This window comes from Elephas maximus, chromosome 1 (assembly GCF_024166365.1).
Source record: "Elephas maximus indicus isolate mEleMax1 chromosome 1, mEleMax1 primary haplotype, whole genome shotgun sequence".
Classification (NCBI taxonomy): domain Eukaryota; kingdom Metazoa; phylum Chordata; class Mammalia; order Proboscidea; family Elephantidae; genus Elephas; species Elephas maximus.
The window spans coordinates 86,017,416-86,039,035 of NC_064819.1; the positions used below are offsets into that span (position 1 = coordinate 86,017,416).

The 21,620-nt window shown below is 37.9% G+C and overlaps 2 pseudogenes; one reads left to right on the plus strand and one right to left on the minus strand.

Moving 5' to 3' along the window:
• Positions 1–512: 512 nt before the first annotated feature.
• LOC126077715 (olfactory receptor 2W1-like) lies at positions 513–1,468 on the plus strand (annotated as a pseudogene).
• Positions 1,469–13,069: 11,601 nt separating this feature from the next.
• Positions 13,070–14,220, minus strand: LOC126062542 (putative olfactory receptor 2B3; annotated as a pseudogene).
• Positions 14,221–21,620: the final 7,400 nt, after the last annotated feature.

Consider the following 21,620-nt stretch of genomic DNA (forward strand, 5'->3'; position numbering starts at 1 on the left):
AGTGCCAAGGAGAAATGCTAGATATCTCACAAAGCAACCTTGGAGATCAAAGATGCTATGTACTAAGATATGGAAGAAGAAGAATGCTCTTTTCCTTACTCTGACATTAGCCAAATAATTAAATTTTATATGTGCATTCTCTGATGAAGTAAAAGAATTGTTCATTATTTTAAACTTATCAGTTTTGCAGAGAATAAGAGTCACATTATTTTAGAACCATATCTATTGAAGACTCTCAAATTCACTTGTGAAAATATTCAGACCCTGAGTTCAAGAGTGAACTCCTGAAGGTCATGCTGATAAAATATATAATACTGAACTCTGCAGTATAAAAGAACCTGCAGTAAATACTAGATTTCTTGAATGCAATATTTTCTATTCTTTGGTTTTGTAAAATTATTGGTATAAATTCTCCCTTTGTTTAGTTCTGTATTTCGTTAAACTATTAACGTAGTCTGTGTTGACAAATTTCTTGTTCTTCTCCTCATTTTGGATTTAGGCATTGAAGGACCATGGACCAAAACAATTATAGTTCTCTACATGGTTTTATTCTGCTTGACTTCTCTGATCATCCCAAACTGGAGATGGTCCTGTCAGGAGTTGTCACCATCTTCTACTTAATTACATTGGTGGGTAACACAGCCATCATTGTTGTATCTCTCCTGGATTTCCATCTGCACACACCAATGTATTTTTTCCTCAGGAATTTTTTAGATCTGTGTTTTACCACCAGCATCATACCTCAGGTGCTGGTTAACTTGTGGGGCCCTGATAAGACCATCAGCTATGTGGGTTGTGTCACTCAACTCTATGTTAATATGTGTTTGCGCTCCACTGAGTGCCTTCTCCTGACTGTCATGTCCTATGATCATTTTACAGCTATTTGTAAAGCCTTGCATTATTTAGTAATCATGAACCCACATCTTTGTCTCAAGATGATCATCATGGGTTGGGGTATTTGTCTGACCTCTTCTGTAGTATTATGTACATTCACACTGGATTTGCCTAGGTGTAGAAACAACCTTCTGGATCATTTCTTGTGTGAGTTGCCAGCTATGGTCAAAATAGCTTGTACAGACACCACAACTGTTGAAATGTCTGTTTTTGCTATAGGAATTGTCATTGTCCTTACACCCCTCCTCCTTATTCTTATATCCTATGGTTACATTGCCCAAGCTGTGCTGAGAATGAAGTCAAAAGCAGGGCAAAGAAAAGCAATTAATACCTGTGGATCTCATCTCACTGTGTGTCCATCCTCTATGGAACTGTCATCTACATGTACCTACAGCCAGGTAACCAGGCCTCCAAAGACCAGGGCAAGTTCCTCAACCTCTTTTACACCATCATCATTCCAAGTCTCAACCCCCTCATCTACACCTCGAGGAATAAGGAGATGAAGGATGCACTAAAGAAGTTGGTGAGAGTTGCCTATGAATCTACAAAAATGAAGAGGAAATGGAAATCATAGAAAAATATTAGAGTAAATAAGGCAGTGAAATATATTTTCTAAGTATCTTTAGTTTTTGCTGAGGCAAGTAATCATAGAGATTGGTTAATAAAAGAAATCCCGTGTGGAAAACTGTTGTGGTTTAAAACAATAAAACCCATTTGAGATAAACAGGCTTTTGCCATGGATCTATTACATCATGGCATTTATGTGAATTTTTTACATTGTGGTAATATTTGTGTGTAGTAGTATTTCATACAATATGTAAATCTTTTATCTCCAGTTATCATGGTATTTAGCTTTTTATGGGAAAATGTGATGACTTATGAATTAAACTTTAATATTTTTTATGATCCAGTATCTTTCTTTAAAGGATCACATTATTTAATAATTGAAACCAATCTAGATAGATGTAGAAAGATCCATTATGAAATCTAAAAGTAACCTAATATTTTCTCCTCTAAAAAACCAATTCCTGTTGATTTGACTATCGTGACCTCATGTGTTTCAGAATAGAACTGTCCCCACAGAACTGTTTGCAACACCCAGGAACTCCATTTTCTCTAAACACTTCATAATTCTTGGATTGAGAAGGGGGAGAAGCCACTAGATGATTTACTGGATAATTATGTATTTTCCCAATCAGAACAATACAGAAATAAAACACGTAGAATATCTTTAATATCAATGGCACACAACAACATTGACAGGCTATCATTGATTTCCTTGCCTTCCACTTTCAGAGTTGCTTTCAGAAAAAGTTTGTCAGCCCACAAAAAAAGAAAGAAACACACAGAGAACGTACGTTCTGTGCTCCTGATGTATACAGTCAAGCTATTCCTCCCAATACTCTTGGATTTGGAAAATTTCTTTCTCTTAGTACAATTTATAATAATGTTAGGAGATGTATTAAGTCATTTACTAAGTTCAATAATCTAAGTACATCAAAAATATAATAGTAATGGACTCTTAGGAGAGCATTACAATATATAGCAATATATTTTTTTTCCCTTTGTATGTCTGGTTTTATTTTCTTTTTGGTTTGAGTCTCTTCTTTGGGCTGCAAGTTACACTAATATTTCAAATATTTGATCTGTCTTGTGTTTCCCTTAAGTACATGTACATACACCACTGTATTAAATTACAATAAATAAATATATTGACGTTCTAAAAGCTAATCTGTACTGAATGGGTGTTATGAAGTTTATCAAGAAGGGCAGCTTCTTTGGTTGCTGCCAGGTCCAGGAGAACCTGACCAGACTGCAGTCCTCAGGCCTCATTGACCCCATCCATCCATCCCCCAGAAACTCCTTAAAATACACTTTGACCCCCCTCCTCAATGTGATTCAAAAAGGAAAGTGGTGATAGTAAGTAATAACAATGAAAATTAAATCTAATTTTCTCTTTAATGATAAGACACTTTTCTGCCTAAGATCTCACAGCAACATTCTTGTGAATTTATTGTACCAACATTCATAAGAATTCACAACAGAATTTAGCTCATCGAATGTAAATGATCTACCAACAGAAGGAAATATTACTGAAGGCATATGAAGTGACTAAAGGGGAAGAAAAGTATGAAAGAAGTGTTAGACTAGGACTCCAAAATTCACCTCTAGGGAAAAAAAAATGCTTAACATTTCTAAGCCTTTATTTTTTTATATTTAAAATGGATATTAAAATGACACTACACAATATATACTTGGTTTGAGATTCAAAAAAGATAAATTGGGGGGGGGCACAGCCAACCTGGCACTTTGGACAGAAGCACCATGCTGTACCTACACACCAAAGACCCAAAAAACTAAGTAAAACAGTGACAAATGTCAATCCTGAAACCCTAAACATCAAATGAAGAGATAAAGAACTCAACCGTCAAATGGAATAGAAAACAGACAAGTGACCAAGGGAAAATACAGAGTGGAGGTCCCCTACTAGCTAACGCAGCACAGGTTTGCATTTTGGACCCCTCAGCCACCTAGAATGGTAGACAGGGAGTACAGCAAGACAGCTTCAAGGAGCTCCAAGCAGGAGAAAGATCAGTTGGTATCCAGCGATACACACTTTCCACCCTTTACCCTTCTTCCCCCTGCTTGGCCTCCATCATTTCCAGGTGAGCAATGTTGACTAATATCAAGAAAGAAAACATCCTTGATTTTATTTCCAATTTTAAAATGAGATAGTTTAAAATCTCACCAATTTAGATATCTGCTGTAGGTTTTAGGTAAGTATTTTTAATTATGTAAACTCAGTGTCATGGATTGAATTGTGTCCCCTCAGAAATATGTGTCAACTTGGTTAGACCAGGATTCCCAGTATTGTGTGAATGTCCTCCATTTTGTGATTGTAATGTTATGGTAAGAGGATTAGTGTGTTATTGTAATATCACCCTTACTCAGGTCACCTCCCTGATCCAGTGTAAAGGCAGTTTCCCTGGAGTGTGCCCTGCACCATCTTTTATCTCTCAAGAGATAAAAGGAAAAGGAAGCAAGCAGAGAGTTGGGGACCTCATACCACCAAGAAAGCTGCATGAGGAACAGAACATATCCTTTGGACCTGGGGTCCCTGTGCCTGAGAAGTTCCTCGACCATGGGATAATTGAGGACAAGGACCTTCCTCGGAGCTGACAGAGAGAGAAACTCTCCCCTGGAGCTGACAGCTTGAATTTGGACTTTTAGCCTACTTTATCGTGAGGAAATAAATTTCTCTTTGTTAAAGCAATCCACTTGTGGTGTTTCTGTAATAGCAGCACTAGATAACTAAAACACTCAGTTTTTAGTTTATCAGAAGATTTTGCCTTAAATGGATGTTGCATTGATGAAATGTTCTTTTTGAAGTTTTTAAAAGTGATTTAAAATGTCCTCTTTAATGTATTAATGTTAATTACATGGATTTAATTGATTGATATTATCATCCTTGCATTTCTAGGGTTTTGAATGACTGATTTTTCTGAAGTAGATCACCAGGCCTCTCTCCCTACATGCCCCTGGGTGGACTCAAACTACCAACCTTTCACTTAACAGCCAAGTGTGTTAAACATTTGCACCATCCCAGGGACTCCTTAAGAAATTTAGTAGGTCACAGAGAGTAGTATTCCTGTTACAAAAGCATTTAGACAAAAATAAGTGAAACGCTTTTAAAATCAAACACCAAAACTTTTGGTGGAGCTGGATTCTAATAATTATTCTACTGATAAACTCCAGGATACTTTCCATTAGGTTACTTGGCTGCATGAGCTCCACTAGAGCCTTAGAAATGTGGTAGTGCTCAAACTTTTCCTCACACAAGACACTGGCTTGTTGAGAAATCAATATTTTATTGTGCTTGTCATCTTAAAAACACATCAATTTAAGTTTATAACACATAACAGATGTAACATAACAGATGTAAAAATATATGGATGTTTAAATATTCTTGCAATTTCATATATGAGTGAGGAATTAATGAGCCAAAATCAGTAAAAACAACATTCTGAGATTTAGTTCACTTGTATATTTCTAACTCTTTTCCTGTTTTCTAAATTAAAATGAAAAAGCCCCTCAATTCCCTGAATAATTGCCTATTTACTCTTTACTCTTATGCCTATCTTGTGTTCTGGAGGGGAGAGCCAGGAATGATGGAAACACCATGGTTTGATTTATCGACGGTGCTCCTTTGGTTCATTCATCACTGTTTTCTGAGAAATTGAAGACCTGTTGGGATTTGTTCATGCAGTCTCCCTGAATGAGTGTGGACAACCTTTTCAGATCTGGATAAAGAGCACAGTGTTTGTTGTATAAAGCTGGAAAAGCAATTAGAAAGATTTTCAAAGTATGCAATTCTTTCAAAATAGGAAGGAGAACCCTCAGAATCTAATTACAGAGCTGGCTTGGTAGAACTACTGTTGGTGGTGAGTTCATTTTCTCCAAGTCCCTAGGGATTCTGTCACTTGGAAGAGTAGAACCTATTAGATATGTTTTATCCCCATGCTCAGTTCAGCTATTTAAAAGTTCCAACACTTCACTTTAGCTCAGATAATGAAATAATCTCTAGGTCTTTGTGAGGAGAAAGAGACAATTGAGGGATTGTTTATTGCTGAGAGCTAAAGTAAGTCAGACAATCTTACTCCAGGAACTCTTCCCCGTGTAGACACTCCTCAGAGCTATGATGCAGCACTGGGGCATTGCCCCCAATATTGTTGTCACCTTCAATCCTCAGGCATTTTCAATACAATTGCCATCATAATTTCACCCCCTCAGAATGACAAACAGGTAAAGAATTTGGTGAGAGGTTTTTGTGAGATACAGACCTTCGAATGGACATTTTACCTTTGTGTGTTCCAGAAATAATGATCACAATAATCCTGAATGCAGAATTATTTTTCTTAATAGGGGCTTGGAAAGATAAGTTGCAGAAGAATGCATATAGCATAATGTCATTTACTTTAGGTTTAAATATTTGCAAAACATGTTATATAGTGTTCAAGAAAACCTATTGCCCTCAAGTCCATTCCACCTCACAGTAACCTTATATTGTGTAGAGATACATTAAAGTGTAGTAAGATACAAGGAAATAAAGATAAAACACAACTTATGATAGCAATCACCTCAGGGAGGAGGTAATGCAGTTGGGGAGGGGTAACCCTGGGACTCGAGTTGTGTTGATAATCGTTCTTGTTATGTGCTGTTGACTCTGTTCTGACTCATAGCGACACCGTGCACAAGAGAATGAAACAATGCCCGGTCCTGAGCCGTCCTAAAAATCGTTGTGCTTGAGCTCACTGTTGCAGCCATTGTGTCAATCCACCTCTTTGAGGGTCTTCCTCTTTTCCGCTGACCCTGACCTCTGCCAAGCATGATATCCTTCTTCAGGGACTGATCCCTCCTGACAACATGTCCAATCTATGTAAGGTGCAGTCTGGCCATTCTTGCTTCTAAGGAGCATTCTGGTTGTACTTCTTCTAAGATGGATTTGTTTGTTCTTTGGGCAGTCCGTGATACATTCGATATTCTTCACCAAGACCACAATTCAAAGGTATCAATTCTTCTTCAGTTTTCCTTATTCATTGTCCAGCTTTCCCATGCATATGATGCAATTGAAAATACCATGGCTTGGGTCAGGCACACCTTAGTCTTCAAGGTGACATCTTTACTCTTCAAAGCTTTAAAGATGTCCTTTGCAATACAGTGCATCTTTTGATTTCTTGACTGCTGCTTCCATGGCTGTTGATTGTGGATCCAAGTAAAATGAAATCCTTGACAACTTCAATCTTTTCTATGTTTATCATGATGTTGCTCATTGGTTCAGTTGTGAGGATTTTTGTTTTCTTTATGTTGAGGTGCAATCCATACTGAAGGCTGTGGTCTTTGATCTTCATTAGTAAGTGCTTCAAGTCCTCTTCACTTTCAGCAATCAAGGTTCTGTCATCTGCATATCATAGGTTGTTAATGAATCTTCCTCCAATCCTGATGTCACTTTCTTCTTCATATAGTTCAGCTTCTTATACTATTTGCCCAGCATACAGATTGAATAAGAACAGTGAAAAGATATAACCTGGTTGCATACATTTTCCAATTTTAAACCACACAGTCACCTTGTTCTGTTCCAATGAGTGCCTCGTGGTCTATGCACAGGTTCTACATGAGCACAATTAAGTGTCCTGGAATTCACATTCTTTGAAATGTTCTACACAATTGTTATTATCCACATAGTCAAATGCCTTTGCATAGTCAATAAAAGACAGGTAAATATCTTGGATAGTGGATGATAGGTTTCAGTCCTTTGCTTCAGGTTCTAAAAGATGTTGAGCAACTTCAAGGGCTTAGTGGGGTCTATTTGGACTTTAATAAGTTCAGCTGATAGAATGCAGCCAACATTGGTTGACAAGGAAGCCCATAATTGTGATGATATTTGATTAAGAATTTGAGACTGTTTTTCTAAGGACAGGATATCCTTGTCCTCCAACACCAAAAGACCTTGTAATAAACAAAGTGTTTCTTCTATCTCAGGCATCTGGGTTTCATCTTCATTTTCAGCATCAGGGGAATGGGTAGTATATTCCCTGCATCTGTAAGCTGAATATGGCATTCCCATTTGGAAAGAAAGTCATAGCATAACAAATTTACAGGCAACTATCACTTTTTTTTTTACTTAGTAGAAATGGGTGGAAGTCTTCTATTGGCCCTAAAGAAAGTGCTACGGGTAAGAACGGGTTGAAATTTGTTCCTTATTGGAAGTCCCTACAATTTGAGAAGTCTGAGTACTCTGGGGAAGAGGTCTTTCCAAACTTGTGGGATTGATTGCCAACAATGTCACACCTGTATCCAAAGGAAGGTACCCAAAAAACCAATCCCATTACTGTCGAGTTAACTCTGACTCATAGTGACCCACAAGAACAGAGCAGAGCTGCACCATAGGGTTTTCAAGGAGCGCCTGGTGGATTCGAACCACCAACCTTCTGGTAATCAGGCGTGGCTCCTAACCACTACGGCACCAGGGGTTCCAAGGAGGGTACAAGTCTCCCCATTTACTTCAATCATTGTTTTTCTCAGTTGGGACAAGGGGACAGATTTCAAAGCCTCTATCACCTCCCTGGATGGAGCCTTTTCACATTGATTTTTTAAAGGTGATGCTGAACAAGTCACCTTTTGTTTATTCTTAAGCTTAAAACAACCCATTTTAAAGTGACCAGGTTTCTCGCAATAGTTTCAGACCATGGGAGCAATATTATTGGTGGGAGAATGCTCTTGCTTTGCCTTTGCTCCCATTGCTTTCTCTAATTACTTCAATTGGAGAGCCATTAATTTTTCTTTCTTTCTTTTTTTTTTTTTTTGTTCGGGCTGTTTCGATTGCTGTTTCATAGTTTGGTTTAATTCATAGGCTAAAGTGGCTAATTCAGAAGTATCAATATTTTCCCAATTTTACTGATGCCTTTTTACCATTTGGGATAATTTAGGATTCAATCCTCCTACAAATAGTGAATTAAAGGTGACCATAGCCCCTTTATCAGTAATTTTTAACCCTGAATGGTCTATAAACATTTTAGTTAACCTATCTCTATAATTATCTCTATAATTATAGTCACCTTTTTCTTGATTGCAAGCTTGTAATCTTGTCCAATTGATTTTTGGAGGGAAAACTGAAGAAACAGTCTATAAGCTCTTCTATTAATTCCTTGGTTTCTGTTCTAAGAGTTGTGCCTGAGGTACCTTTAGGGACACTTAAAGTTTTTTCAGGATCTACCCATTTTTCTGCTTCTATCCACCAATGGGCATCACTGGGACCTAACAACATATTTATTACATTATAGATATAAGCAGCACCAGCCTCATATGTTTCAACTAATATACTAAATTCATGAATAAATTTTGTTTGGATATTCCCTTGGATCAGAGAACTCTTTTACAATGGCCCTAAGGTTAGCCTTTTTTTTTTTAATAAAAAAAAAAAATTTTTTTTTTTTTTAAGTTTAGCCTTAGGCCATGGGTGGAAGGAGACCTCAAGGTTCCTGCCTTTGGTTCTTTGTTTAACTGCTAAGGGCATGGTGGGCTCAATATTTTCTGGCCTAGCAAATGGCATTTCAGACAAAGCCAAATTCTCCAAGCCTGGATAGAGACTGAAGGCAATGATTTGACTGAGTCCAATTTTATACTGCCTTCCAATCCCTTTTGCAATGTTTGAATTTGTTTGGATAGCTTGGTTACTACTTTCTCTAGGGAGGTAAATTGGTCATGATGTTGCTGTCAATATGCCTCAAAGTACCAATTATAAAAAATTTTCCACTGTAGTTGCTTTACACAAGGTCCTTGACTTTCTAGTTTACATCTCAAATATAATATCTTAGCCAAATCCAAACTTCCCCACAGGGGCCACTGTTCAGCCTCAGGGTCCTTAGTCAGACTGTGCTATTTTTCTAAATACTGACCAGCAGTGACATCAAAGTTTTGAACCATGTAGGCAGCAGGGGTCCCAGATGGGGCACTTTTGTCACTGCTGTGATTATTATTTCTCTTGCTTTTGTTAGCTTACACAGAAAAGGAGACAAAAAAGAAAACACAACCATAAATTCAAGTACTGAAATTTTACCAAAAGGCCTCCAGATGGAGCTCTCAAAATAAGACTTCAAACAAAAGGTGCCAAAACGGTTTACATAATAACATCTCCTATTATGCAGAAAGGCAATAAAGTTTGTATTTCGATAGTGCTTACCTCAGTCAGAGGATCTTAGAAGGGGACAAGGAGTGCAAGAAGCAAAATACAATGGATCTGCTGAAGCACCAAAAGTAGTTCAGATCTCCTGGGGATCCAATGAGGAATTTGCTAGTGAAGACCCTGTTCACGTTGCACCAATTTGTAACAAGTTTCACCAAGCTGTCTGCAATAAAGAGATTTTGTTGTGACATATCAGAAAACAAGAATGGCAAACTGGCTGCTGCAAGCACTCAGGGTACAATCTATGGGTATGTTTTATACAATTTCTACAGGTGCTGGTTCATTGTAAGGTCTTTCAACATGCCATTTTCAGTCATTGGAATATGTCCCTATGAGTAAATTACTTACAGACTATGACTGGTTAAAGCAAAGAACCATGTAGGCAGCAGGGGTCCCAGATGGGGCACTTTTGTCATGATTGTGTGGCCTTTTTTTTCTTGTCTAACAATTTGGTCTTTTGGCTTAGAGACCCTGGGTCTGTCATATGAGAGTTGTTTTTTGTTACGTGGCTTAAGTGTGATATCGGGTACATCTCTAACTTGCTTCCTGGGGTAAATTGTTATTTCCTTTTCATATGCACATCCACAGTCCATTGATCCAGTTAGAGCACTCTACTCTACCACTTTGATGTACTTTTTATTCTTTCAAGTCCTATAGATTCTGACAAACAAGTTGGCCTTTTGTGGTTATGGCCTGCTGTGGTTAGATTAACCCTTTATCAGGTTCCTAAGCTTGTAGTAATTTTCTACTGCCAATGGTACCTCTCATAATCCTTGAATTCTTCTTCCTGGCTTACTAGATAAAGTCCAAAGTTTTTGGTGAACATGTCCATCCTCATCTTCTCTGTTCCTTGTAGTCTATGTTTTATCCATACTAAATTACTTGTAACTTCTGAAAAGGTTTGCTTTGTGGCTCCTTTTTTGTTGCCCAAAATGTTGCTTCGGCTATGCTTTTACATTACTAGCTACAGCTAATAACCTAAGTGTCTTTCTTAAGGGTCATATCCCCCAGTAAACTTAATTTGGGCAGCTGTCCTACCCCACTAACCTGTGTCAGGTGTCCCTCACATGTCCTCCACAAATCCTTGTCTGCCCCTCCAATGGCATTTGGAAACTTTGAAAAAAAAGTCATCTGCTACCCCTGATAAACTAGAACATTTCTTCAGTAGAAGAACTGCAATTGTTTCTCCTCTGGTCTAGTGCTATTTGGAGCCCTGGTTAAGAGCTTAACTGCTAACCAAAAGATCAACAGTTCAAATCCACCAGCCGTTCCTTGGAAACTGCAGTTCTACTCTGTCCTATAAGGTTACTATGAGTCAGAATCGAATTGAAGCCAACCAGTTTGTGTTTTTTTTTTTTTTTTGAGTGCTAGCTACTGAATAATAAATGTTTATTGAATGAGTAATCAAATAAGAGTGGATAAATTCATATCGATATTAGAAGAAAAGTATTCCCATTGACATTTCTATAATTAGCTTTATAATTTAGATGAAATCCTTCAGGCTTAGGGCAGAACTTGGTGCAGAACTTGGGACAAATAAGAAATTTGAGAAAAAGAAAAAAAAATGCTATCTGTAAGTAGTAAATGGATGAACTGAAAGTAGAATTGGAAAAAAAATTCAACTGAAGTTCCAGGTTTCTTGTACAATATGAGGATCCCTGGTGGCACAGTGGTTCAGTGCTTGGCTGCTAACCCAAAGATTGGCAGTTCTGCTTCTGTCAAGATTGGAAAACCTACAAGGCAGTTTTTCAGTACCATATGAATACATTTAGATAGCTTAAAGGTAGCTACATCTGAGCCAGTCTGTAAGCTTATAACAAGTCTAAGGTTGTATATGATAGATTTTATCAAGGGAAGTGAGGATGTGAAATGATTAAGGTATGGGTGCTGGTGGAGAAATTTTTGGTTTGGGATCACTGGTTATTTAATCATTGTTGTTGTTGTTAGGTGCTGTCATGTTGTTTACGACTCATAGGAACCCTGTGTACAAAAGAATGAACACTGCCAAGTATTGCATTATCCTTAAAATTGTTGCTGTGCTTAAGCCCATTGTTGCAGCCACTGTGTCAATCTGTCTCATTGAGGGTCTTCCTCTCTTTCACTGACTCTCTATTTTATCACGTGTGATGTCCTTCTCCAGGGAATAATCCCTCCTGATAACATATCCCAAGTATTTGGGATGAAGTCTCATCATCCTTGCTTCTAAGGAGCATTCTGGTTGTACTTCTTCTAAGAGAGATTTGTTCTTTCTTCTGGCAGTTCATGTTATATTCAATATTTTTCACCAACACCATAATTCAAAAGCATTGATTATTCTTTGGTCTTTCTTATTCATTGCCCAGCATTTGCATGCATACGAGGCTATTGAAAATACCATGGCTTGGGTCACATGGACCTTAATCCTCAAATGACATTTTTGCTTTTTAACACTTGAAAAAGGTTTTTTTGCCACAGATTTGCTCAATACAATATGTTGTTTGATTTCTTGACCGCTACTTCCACTGGCATATATTGTGGATTCAAGTAAAATGAAATTCTTCATAACATCAATCTTTTCTCTGTTTATCATGATGTTGCTTATTGGCCTAGTTGTGAGGATTTTTGTTTTCTTTATGTTGAGGTGCAATCCCTACTGAAGGCTGTAACAGTCTTTGGTCTTCATCAGTAAGTGCTTCAAGTCCTCTTTGCTTTCAGCAAGCAAGATTGTGTCATCACAGGTTGTTTATGAGTCTCCTTCCAATCTTGATGCCACATTCTTATTCATATAGTCCAGCTTCTCGAATTATCAGCTCAGCATACAGATTGAATAAGCATGGTGAAAGGGTAAAACCCTGACACACACCTTTCCTGATTTTAAATCAGACAGCATCCTCTTGTTCTGTTTGAACAACTACCTCTTGGTCTATGTGCAGGTTCCTCATGAGCACAACTAAGTGCTCTGGAATTCCCATTCTTTGCAATGTTATCCATAGTTTGGTTTGATCCACACAGCTTTTGCATAGTCAATAAAATACAGGTAAACATCTTTCTGGTATTTTCTGCTTTCAGCCAAGATCCATCTGATGACTCTTATTCCACATCCTCTTCTGAATTCAGCTTGAATTTCTAGCAGTTTGTGATATTAATGATAGTGTTCAAAAATTTCTGCATTCTGTTGGATTGCTAATCATAAAGGTGTGGAAAATCCAAAGTAAGATGGTAGACAAGATGATTCTAGAACAAATAGCATATAAGTGGGATGGTAAAACATCCAAGTCTCCTGACTACTCTGACATTGATTGAAGGAAATGACTATGACTTGGCTTCAAGGAACAGAGTGCATTGGTGGATTCTGGAAAGCAGAAAACTTTTTAATTTAGAAAAAAGATCTTATCTCAGCATTCCTTCTTTACAGAGGAAGAATTTTCTAACTTCTGGTAGAGTTCAACGGAATCATGAGAGCCTAGAGAGTAGGAAAGTAAGTTCAAAAGTTATTAACATCTTCCAGGTTAAGGAAACATAGAAGAGTTGCATCACCTTGGAGTATTTCTTAAAGAAGAAGATTCTTGGCATCACCTTCTTGAAGACCTCCTTCATATTCTTATTTCTAAGGTTGTAAATGAGAGGGTTCAGCATGGGTGTGATGATCCCACAGAAGATGGAAACCATATTTTCCCAGTCCGTAGAGGTGGATGAAGGTGGTTGTAGATAAATATAGATGCCTGTTCCCCCAAAAAAGATACCATAATCAAATGGGACCCACAGGTCCCAAAAGATTTTTGTTATCTTTTGCCAATCTGATTGTCAATATTCCTTGAACAATGAAGCCATAAGAGATGAGGATCAATGTCACTGGAATTAGCAGAATACACTAAAGAAACAGATCTCAGACTCACTAGGCTTTGTGGCAGCTCTTGAGAAGGGCAGGGACCTCACAGAAGAAGTGGTCCACTTCCTTATGTCTGCTCCACAGCATGTTAAAGGTCAAGGAAGACTGCAGTACTGAGTTGCTGAAACCAGTGTGTATGGCTGCCATCCTCAGGTAGAACAAATGATGAATGATGCCTACATAGTGGGGAAAAAAAGCAAACCAAACCTGTTGCTGTTGAGTTGAATCGACCCTGTAGGACAGAGTAGAACTGCCTCATAGGATTTCCAAGGAGTGGCTGGTGGATTCGAACTGCCAATCTTTTGGTAGCAGCCATAACTCTTAACCACTGCACCACCAGGGTCTGCAAATCACCACAAATCTGTCAAAGGACATTATAGCCAGGAGGAGACAGTAGCACCCAAGGCCAGGAAAACGATGAGTTGGGCCTTGCAGCCACCTAGCTGATAGTGTTTTTGTTGCAACAAATATTTGCCAACATATGAGGGACTGTGTTTAAGTTATAACAGAGATCTAAGACAGAGAAACTAGTGAGAAAGAAACACATAGGTGTATGAAGTTTGGGATTCAGGATGCACATCATCATGATGGACACATTGCCAAAAATGGTGATTTTGTAAGATATGAGCAGAACCACAAAAAAGGGCATTTGCAGCCAGGGTCTGTCTGAGAAGCCAAATGACTTCTTCGGGGCTCTCTCTTTTGCTGAAATCATAATGACTCACTTGTTTTTGATTACCTAAAAAATACAAAATAGTAAGGCAGTCAGTGAATCTTTATTTTTGTCTATTTCTTTTTTTTTTAATTTTTATTGTGTTTTAATTGAAAGTTTACAAATCAAGTCAGTCTCTAATACAAAAATTTATACACTCCTTGCTGTATACTCCTAATTGCAGTTCCCGTAATGAGACAGTACACTCATTCCCTCTACTCTCTCTTTTCTTGTCCATTCGGCCAGCTTCTGACTCACTCCTCCCTGCCATCTCCCCTCCAGACAGGAGATGCCAACATAGCCTCTTGTGTCCAATTGATCCAAGAAGCTCACTCTTCACCGGTATCAGTTTCTAAACCATAATCCCTGACTGAAGAGTTGGCTTTGGGATGGTTCCTGTCCTGGGCCAACAGAAGGTCTGGGACCATGACCACTGGGGTTCTACTAGTCACAGTGAGATCATTAAGTCTGGTCTTTCTATGAGAATTTGGGGTCTGCATCCCACAGCTCTCCTGCTCCCTCGGGGGTTCTCTGTTGTGTTCCCTGTCAGAGCAGTCATCAGGTATAGCCGGGCACCATCTAGCTCTTCTGGTCTCAGGCTGATGTATTCTCTGGTTTATGTCATCCTTTCTGTCCCTTGGGCTTATAATTACCTTGTATCTTTGGTGTTCTTCATTCTCCTTTGTTCCAGGTGGGTTGAGACCAACTAATGGAACTTAGATGACCGCTTGCTAGCTTTTAAGACCCCAGATGCCGCTCTCCAAAGTGAGATGCAGAATGTTATCTTAATAAATTTTATTATGCCAACTGACTCAGATGTCCTCTAAAACCATGGTCCCCAAACCCCTGCCCCTGCTATGCTGGGTTTATTCAGGAGACTTCTTTGTTTTTGGTTTAGTCCAGTTGTGCAGACCTCTTCTGTATTGTGTGTTGTCTTTCCCTTCACCTAAAACAGTCTTTATCTACTATCTAATTAGTGAAAGCCCCTTTCCCTCCCGACTGCCTCCTCCCTCTCTTAACCATTAAAGAGTATTTTCTTCTCAGTTTAAACTATTTCTCAAGTTCTTATAATAGTGTTCTTATACAGTATTTGTCCTTTTGCAACTGAATAATTTCACACAGCATAATGCCTTCTGGATTCCTCCATGTTATGAAATGTTTCATGGATTCATCATTGTTCTTCATTGATGTATAGTATTCCATTATGTGAATATACCATACTTTATTTATCCATTCATCTGTTGATGGCCACCATGGTTGCTTCCATCTTTTTGCTATTGTAAACAGTGCTGCAAAGAAACATGGGTATGCATATATCTGTTCATACAAAAGCTCTTATTTCTCTAGGAAATATTTCAAGGAGTGGGGTTTCTGGATCATATGGTAGTTCTATTTCTAGCTTCTTAAGAAATTGCCAAATCGATTTCCAAAGTGGTTGTACCATTTTACATTCCCATCAGCACTGTAGAAGTGTTCCAGTCTCTCCACAATCTCTCTTAACATTTATTATTTTGTGTTTTTTTGGATTACTGCCAGCCTTGTTGGAGTGAGGCGAAATCTCATTGTAGTTTTGATTTGCATTTCTCTAATGGCTAGTGATCGTGAGCATTTCCTCATGTATCTGTTTGCCACCTGAATGTCTTCTTTAGTGAAGTGCCTGTTCATATGCTTTGCCCATTTGTTTTATTGGGTTGTCTTTTTGTAGTTTAGTTTTTTCAGTGTCTTGTAGATTTTAGAGATCAGGCACTGATTGGAAATGTCATAGCTAAAAACTTTTTTTCCCACTCTGTAGATAATCTTTTTACTCTTTTGGTGAAGTCTTTGGATGAGCATAGGTGTTTGATTTTTAGGAGCTCCCAGTTCCCAGTTATCTAATTTCTCTTTGGTATCTTTAGTAATGTTTTGTATACTGTTTATGCCATGTATTAGGACTCATAGTGTTGTCCCTATTTTTCCTTCCATGATCTTTTTCACTTTAGATTTTATATTTAGGTCTTTGATCCATTTTGAGTTAGTTTTTGTGCATGGTGTGAGGTATGGGTCTCATTTCTTTTTTTTTGCTGATGGATATGCAGTTATGCCAGCACCATTACTTAAAAAGAGACTGCCATTTCCCCATTAACTGACTTTGGGCCTTTGTCAAATATCAGCTGCTCATATGTAGATGGATTTATGTCTGGATTCTCAATTCTGTTCCGTTGGTCTATGTATCTGTTGTTGTACCAGTACCAGGGTGTTTTTACTACTGTGGTAGTAAAGTAGGTTCTAAAATCAGGTAAAGTGAGACCTCCCACTTTGTTCTTCTTTTTCAGTAATGCTTTACTTATTTGGGGTCTCTTTCCCTTCCATATGAAGTTGGTGATTTGTTTCTCCATCTCATTAAAAAATGTCATTGGAATTTGGATTGGAATTGCACTGTATCTATAGGTGGCTTTTGCTAGAATAGATATTTTAACAATGTTAAGTTTTCCTTTCCATGAGCAAGGTATCTTTTTCCACTTATGTAGGTCTCTTTTGTTTTCTTGCAGTAGTGTCTTGTAGTTTTCTTTGTATACATTTTTTACATCTCGGGAAAGATCTATAACTAGGTATTCTACCTTCTTGGGGGCTACTGTAAATGGTATTGATTTGGTGATTTCCTCCTCAATGTTCTTTTTGTCGGTGTAGAGGAATCCAACTGATTTTTATATGTTTATCTTGGATCCTGTTACTCTGTTAAACTCTTCTATTAGTTTTAGTAGTTTTCCTGAGGATTCTTTAGGGTTTTCTGTGTATAAGATCATGTCATCTGCAAATAGAGATACTTTTACTTCTTCGTTACCAATCTGGATGCCATTTATTTCTTTATCTAGCCTAAATGCTCTGGCCAGGACCTCCAGCACAATGATGAATAAGAGTGGCGATAAAGGACATCCTTGCTGGGTTCCCTATCTTAAGGAGAATGCTTTCAGACTCTTTCCATTCAGGATGACGGTGGTTGTTGGCTTTGTATAAATACCCTTTATTATGTTGAGGAATTTTCCTCTATAACTATTTTGATGAGAGTTTATATCATGAATGGGTGTTGAATTTTGTCAAATACCTTTTCTGCATCAATTGATAAAATCATATGGTTCTTGTCTTTTATTTATATGATGGATTACATTAATTGTTTTTCTAATGTTGAACCATCCCTGCATACCTGGTATGAATCCCACTTGGTCACAGTCAATTATTTTCTTGATATGTTGTTGCATTCTATTGGCTAGAATTTTGTGGAGGATTTTTGCATCTAAGTTCATGAGTGATATTGGTCTGTAATTTTCTTTTTTTGTGGTGTCTTTATTTGGTTTTGGTGTCAGGGACATCCTGGCTTCCAGGATGAGTTTGGGAGTATTCAGTCCTTTTCTATCCTCTGAAATACCTTTAGTAGTAGCGGTGTTAATTCTTCCCTGCACATTTGGTAGAACTCTGCAGTAAAGCTGTCTGGGCTAGGGTTTTTTTGTTGTTGTTGTTGGGAGTTTTTGATTACCTTTTCAATCTTTTTTTTATAAGTCTATTTAGTTGATCTACCTCTGTTTGTGTTCGTTTAGGTAGGTAGTGTTTTTCTAGGAATTCATCCACTTCTAAGTTTTCAACAGTACAATTTTTCGTAGTAATCTGATATGATTCTTTTAATTTCAATTGGTTCTGTTGTCTTATTGTCCTTCTTATTTCTCATTCACGTTATTTGCTTCTTCTGTTTTTGTCCGTTTAGCCAATGGTTTATCAATTTTGTTATTTTTTTCAAAGAACCAGCTTTTGGTCTTGTTAACTCTTTCAATTGATTTTCTGTTTTCTATTTCATTTAGTTCTGTTCTAATTTTTATTGTTTCCTTTCTTATACTGCCTGAAGGTTTCTGTTGTTGCTCTCTTTCTATTTGTTCAAGTTGTAGGGATAATTCTTTGATTTGGGCCCTTTCTTCTTTTGTATGAGTGCATTTATGGACATAAATTGACCTCTGAGGACTGCTTTCACTGTGTCCTGAAAGATCTGATAGGAAGTGTTTTCATTCTCATTGGATTCTATGAATTTCTTTATTCCATCCTTAATGTCTTTCATAACCCAGTCTTTTCTGAGCAGGGTATTGTTCAGTTTCCAAGTGTTTGATTTCTTTTCCCATTATTGACTTTTACTTTTCTGGCCTTATGGTCATGGAAAATGCTTTGTAATATTTCGATGCTTTGGATTCCACTAAGGCACTGGGTTTTTGTTTTTTCTAATGCTTCCTTTATGACCTAATATGTGGTCTATTCTAGAGAATATTCTATGTGCACTAGAAAAGAAAGTATACTTGGCTGCTGTTGGGTGCATATGTCTGTAAGGTCAAATCGGTTGATTATGGCATTTAGGTCTTCCGTGCCTTTATTGAGCTTCTTTCTGGATGTCTAGTACTTCACCGAAAGACGTGTGTTGTAGTCTCCTACTATAATTGTGGAGCTGTCTGTTTCACTTTTCAATGCTGTTAGTGTTTGTTTAATGTATATTGTAGCTCTGTCATAAACCCAGTACCCTGTCATTGGGTGCATAAATATTTAATATGGTTATATTCTCCTGGCATATTGTCCCTTTAGTCATTGTATAGTGTCTTTCCTTATCATTTGTGGTGGATTTAAGTTTAAAGTCTATTTTGTCAGAAATTAATATTGCCACTCCTGCTCTTTTTTGATTGTTGTTTTCTTGATATATTTTTTTCCATTCTTTGAGTTTTAGTTTGTTTGTGTCTTTAAGTCTAAGGTGTGTCTCTTGTAGTCAGTATATATATGGATCTTTTTTTTTTTATTCATTCTGCTACTCTCCATCTCTTTATCAGCGCATTTAGTCCATTAGCATTCAGTGTAATTATGGACAGGTATGGTTTTTTTTATGGGTTTAGTGCTGTCATTTTGATGTCTTTTTTATTTGTTGTTGACAGATTCTATTTCCCACATAATTTTTTGTGGTGAGTAGTTTATATACTGTCTTTTCCTCTTCTTCATTGTTGTTGATTTTGCTTTTGCTGAGTATTTTTTTCTTGTATTTTATTTTGATGAGTATGAATGTTAGTCTCCTTTTAGGTTACCTTCATATTTACCCCTATTTTTCTAAGTTTAAACCTAACTTTTATTTCTTTATATTGCATTATCTTCCTCTCCATATGAAATATCTATGACTACATTTCTTAATCTCTCTCATTATTTCAATGTTGTCTTCTTTTACATAATGACATCGCTGTTTCCCTGTTTTGAGCCTTTTTTAATCTTTTTTTATTTTTATGATTTCCCTGTCTGGGGTAACATCTGATTGCTCTGTCCAGTGTACTAGTCTTGGGTTAATACCTGATATTATTGATTTTCTAACCAAAGAACTCCCTTTAGTATTTCTTGTAGTTTTGGTTTGGTTTTTAAGAATTTCCTAAACTTGTGTTTATCTGGAAATGTCTTAATTTCACCTTCATAACTGAGAGACAGTTTTGCTTCTTCCATGATTCTTGGCTGGCAATTTTTTCCTTCAGTGCTTTATATAAGTTATCCCATTGGCTTCTTGCCTGCATGGTATCTGCCGAGTAGTCTGAGCTTATTCTTATTGACTCTCCTTTGTAGGTGACCTTTTCTTTTTTCCCTGCTGCTCTTAAAATTCTCTCTATATCTTTGGTTTTGGCAAGTTTGATTGTAATATGCCTTGGTGACTTTCTTTTAAATTTATCCTATGTGGAGTTCGATGAGCATCTTGGATTAATATCTTCTCATCTTTCATGATATCAGGGAAGTTTTCTGCCAACAAATCTTCAACAATTCTCTCTGTATTTTCTGTTATCCCTCCTTGTTCTGGTAGTCCAATCCCTCGTAGGTTATTTCTCTTGATAGAGTCCCACATGATTCTTCAGGTTTCTTCATTTTTTAAAAATTCTTTGATTTTTCTTCAAATATATTGGTGCCAAGTGCTTTATCTTCAAGGTCACCAATTCTGTCTTCCACTTGCTCGATTCTGCTCCTCTGACTTTCTATCAAGTTGTCTAATTCTGTAATTTTATTGTTAATCTTCTGAATTTCTGATTTCTGTCTCTCTATGGATTTTTGCTGGTCATTAAATTTTTCATTATGTTCTTGAATAACCTTTTTATTCCTTAAAATGTTTTTTTCTGTGTGTTCCTTGGCTTGTTCTGCATATTGCTTGATCTCCTTTCTGATGTCTTCAAGAGTTACTGTATATTAATCTTTTGTATTCTGCATCTGGTAATTCCAGGAAGGCACCTTCATTCAGAAGATCCTTTGATTTTCTTTTTTGAGAGCTTGTTGAAGAGATCATGGCCTGTTTCTTTACGTGGTTGTATATTGACTTTTACTCTGAGCCATCTATAAGTTACTGTATTAGTTTTTTTTTTATGTTTGCTCACTGTATCCTAGTTTCTTGCTTAGTTTTATTTTGATATGCCCAGGTGGGTGGCTTGAGTGAGCTAGCTTGATTATTTTCACCTTTGGAGCTCTGACATCCTGTCACCAGATGGCTGGAACTGTTATAAGGTATATGAGCTTATGAGTCCATTCACTTTTCTTGTGTGGATTCAGCTCAGGTGTCTAGGTAGCTGTCATCAAGTGTATGGTACAGGCTCTGTTCTACAGTCTTAGAGGGGCAGGGGTGTTTGGTGTAGGTACTGGTATCTGGTTGCAGCAGGGGCGTACACTCTGAACAAGGCAGGGAGCTGAGAACCATCCCCGAAGTGTTTCTGAGGAAAGCATGTCCCTCTTCCCTACAGCATAGGTGGGTGCATTCAGCAGATGGGCCATGGGCACCCAATGCTTTTGGGTGTAAGGACTGGGAGGTACCAGTTTTCCTTGGACCCCTGTCATGGGTGACTGGGTGACCTGAGTGGAGCCACCAGTACTTAGGCCCTTGATGTGGGTAGGTGAGGACCCTGTTTAATAGGCAAAGAGGTGTCAAATATCAGACACCCACCTCTCCACTGCACACCTTAAACAGTTGCAGTCTGCCAGCAAAAGCCTAAATAGGCCCACACAGGTCCATGCAGGGGGGAAAGGTATTCCAAGTCCATGGACCGTGTTTGCCTGGACAGGAGCCGCTTCTGTCCTGAGCTCCCCAGGTTAGTGGAGCTGGCAAATTATCTTTTCCCCCTGTTGTGAATTTATTCCTACTCCAAGGCTTGGAGGATGGTTCCAGGTGCTAAAAATGGGCTATCTCAGGCCCAGGGAAATCAACAGTCTCTGGAGCTGGCTTGGGTGTGGGGGCGTATGGTAAAATATACGCCAGTACTTAGCTTTTGCCCAGAGCGCTGTTCTTCTCTGATTTCAGGGGTGTGAGTAGGCTGTGCAGCTGGCTGCTTCTCTGTGAGGAAACTGTGGCCGAATACTACTACTACCAGCCCGCTGCAGCAGCTCCCATGAAT